The sequence below is a fragment of the Hyposmocoma kahamanoa genome, unplaced genomic scaffold, assembly GCF_003589595.1.
Source record: "Hyposmocoma kahamanoa isolate Upper Pololo Valley unplaced genomic scaffold, ASM358959v1 192, whole genome shotgun sequence".
In the NCBI taxonomy this organism is placed as follows: Eukaryota; Metazoa; Arthropoda; class Insecta; order Lepidoptera; family Cosmopterigidae; genus Hyposmocoma; species Hyposmocoma kahamanoa.
Genome location: NW_020653719.1, coordinates 7456095 through 7459569, shown reverse-complemented (window position 1 = coordinate 7459569; position 3475 = coordinate 7456095).

Sequence of the window (3475 nt, the reverse complement as noted above, 5' to 3'; positions counted from 1 at the left end):
TATTGCGCGTTGTATGAGATTTTTGTTCGAAGAGATATGCGTAGGTACTTTCTTTTACAACCGCTTACAAAGGCTCAGAATGACGTCATGGAATTAATTCTGTGATAAAGTCTTATCATTACTCAGAGCGTTTTGAAATTCTTAATCACTTTGTGATAAATTTTTCCTTAATTTTTACAGCACTAAGATTTCGTAGAATTGTAACGTTTCAAGTAGGTGGAACTTATTATATTATTTTTTATAATATATATATACTTATATATTATAAAAATATGGAAATTAACCTCCTAAGAATCAGAAGTTTTCAAATTAAACGTCGCATATAAATTCCGAAAGACTCAGAGTTGCGAGCTCGGACTCGAACCCACGGCCTCTCCTTGTGAGGCAGTCAAACCATTATTAGGCTACCACGGCTTTTGTTATAATTGTCTATCATTACTTCTCAAGAATAGGAACCCAATGCGAAATAGTTTCTTGTGACGTATTACTGAAAATGCTGAACTTTCCCGTGAATGGGACATATTTGATTGTTTAAAATAATCACGTGACGGTGTTGAGATGGTCAACGATTATCAGCTTTGCGCTGCAGACACGTATCAGGTTTTTAAACAATTTTTTAGATAGGCCAGTACTCTAGAAAGCCATCGATATGGGTATATATAATAAATGTATATGTAAAGTTTTATAATTCTTCTGTTAAGCATAAAAAAGTTATCTACTAATTTCGTTCGTCGTCTTTAAACCTCTCTTCTGAAAAGTTGTTATTTTTTCAGCTCTTAAATTTCTATCCTAAGGTCGCTTGGAAGAAATGCTACTTAGCAATCTTCTTATTCTTGTTCTGTGTCGTCATTAAAGGTTACTTGGAAAAAATCCGTGAAGTACTGTAATTTGTGATTGTCTATGTGTGTGTCCATGGCACCCGCGATACAGGGTTTCCTTAGTGCGGGGCTGTGAGTGCGTACGCGTTATTGTTATAAATAATATACGCAAATGATGTGGCTTCATAATTATGCGCACGTGAGCGTCTTGTCGTTTATTCTTTTCCTGAGCTTACGTAAATGTTTTTATTACTTTCTTGTATTAAAATTCTTGTTTTAAATGTTGTGAGTAACATAAAATTTAAACATAGTGGTAATTATTTATTATAATTAATGTAATAATTTTCCCGTCCCAGTTACGATTTTATACGCAAGCGTCTTCTGACAAAGAAAATAAGAAATCTACTCTCTACCTACACAGGAAGTATAGAACACAAAATGTTGAACGCAAGCACAAGTCGTCGGTGTAAAATATGGCGTCATAAGAAAGAGGGGCGCAGGAACCTTTTTTCGTCACGCCGAATGTTTGCCCAAAAACCGGAATATACGAGTCATGGCTACATAGATATGTGTAGTATAGTAGCTGTACATATACTTACATAAGTATGGTTAGGTGTGGAACCTAGTTGTCGATGTCAAACAGGAAAATGAAACGGTTTATCGAGGTGTAAGTTCTGTTTAATACCTAAATAAAATCCCTAAGGAATTCTGAGAGTGAAAATTCATAACCTTGAAGGCACAAATTTTCAACTTCTTTAACCTTTTAAGAATCTGTAACTGTACTTTGGAAAACAGAAACAAAATCTAGTCATGTTGCTACCTTGTTGTTTTAACGTGGTCCCATTTAACGATATGTTCATTTTGATAACTAATCGTTTTAATATTGAGTTTACCATGACATTCAATCATTTTTTGTGAAATTACTCAACTACTTTATTATATTTAATAATGCAAAGATCGAACAGTAAAAAAATTCCTTTCGTTCCGGCTGGATTCAAACCAGCGCTTTCAACCGTGGCTGAAGCCCACCCAACTGAGCTACTGAACTAACCAACAGACTTTCTTCTATATGCTTGTTGTAGATATTTGGTTTTTAATGACTTTGTTGCCGTAGCGCCATCTGTGAGAAATATGTGCAAGTTTTCCTTCATTGGGCTAGGTACCTTTACAGCTACAAGCGGCTGATTAGTGATGTCACTTTAATAATTAAAATTACTCCACTAGCAGGGACATGGAAAAAGTATCGATACTTTTTGGTATCGAGTACTTTTCCTTCAGATACCGATACTTACGTACTCGACACTTTTCATTCGATACTTTTCAGGTATAAATACTTTTTGACAAGTATCGTGTCGTTTTGAATAATTCCTACTTAGGACACCTCATGCAAGCCGCAAGCCACCTTGCGGCTTTTTTAAATGGCAACCTTCATCACAAATGACTTGGCTTTATACCGTATGCCACCATATGCCTATTTAAAAGAATGGGAATGAACATGGAATGAAGAAATATAATTAGAAACATTATATTTTTATTTTGATCACATACAGGTAAGGTAAAAAAGACAACAAAAGCTTAAATACTGAAAGTAAAACTAGGATTTTTAAATTATATGAATAAAATAGGGTCCCTGCGGCAAGGTGTCTAAGATGCTGTAGACAGTCTATTAATTTTTTTGATAAAATTTTGTACAAATGAAGGGCACTGGGACCTCACGGGCCAAGGATTTCGACTCAAAAGGCTGTAAATAGGTAGTCGGACCCGAGATCCTGGTACTTATTACTTTTTATTCTTTCCGCCAGCTCAGCTGCGGAGCCAGCCCTCTTGCTGGTATGCTCGTGCCCGGCCCATACTCCAAGTGATGAGAGTCATTCTGTCCGGGTGTTTGCCATAACAGTGGCTAAGGCCTGTCGGATGATGTCGTTGAGGGCTGCATACCGGGAGATACGGCCGGCGCTCAGCTAGCAGGAAAGACTGTTGTGACCCAGAGAACTTACGTCTTTGCCGCAAGGACACCGATGAGATGAGCAAACTGGGACACCAAAGCGCCTGCAGCTTTGGGAATAGTCTCGACGCACAGCAGGTCAGTGGCCAGATTCCCACCTGGACGCCGCTTCCAGTCGCGCTCGGTTTATTGGGGTGCAATGATTCATTAAGTCATTTAAAGTCTTTCGCACAGTATATTACTCCAGCTCCTTTGAATTTTGGACAGTCCGACAGAGAATTTTCGTTGGGGCTAGTTTGGTTCCAGGCATTTCTGAACTCAATTAACTACGTCACCTCGCAGTTTGTTGGCGGAAGCCATAGGATATTGCCTACGAGGTTGACCGTGCTATAGATTGAGGACAAAATGTCACGAAGGGCTATGGCGGATATACTCCTGATGCCTAGACCACCATGTCTGATGGGGAGGGTAGCTTGGGTCCAAGCGTTGTGGGTGAGATGGACGTTGAGAATGGATTGAAGAAGAGCTTTTAGGTAAGAATCTATTGACATCAACTGATTATGGAATTTTCAAGCCGGACAGCAGCGAAGTACGTATGTAAATTTAGGAACGAAAAGGCAATATTTTAAAATACAGATGGCGTAGTGGGTGTCTAGGCTCAGGAGCCATTAGAAACATTTGAATTAACATGTCTGACAAAGAAATGAGAATG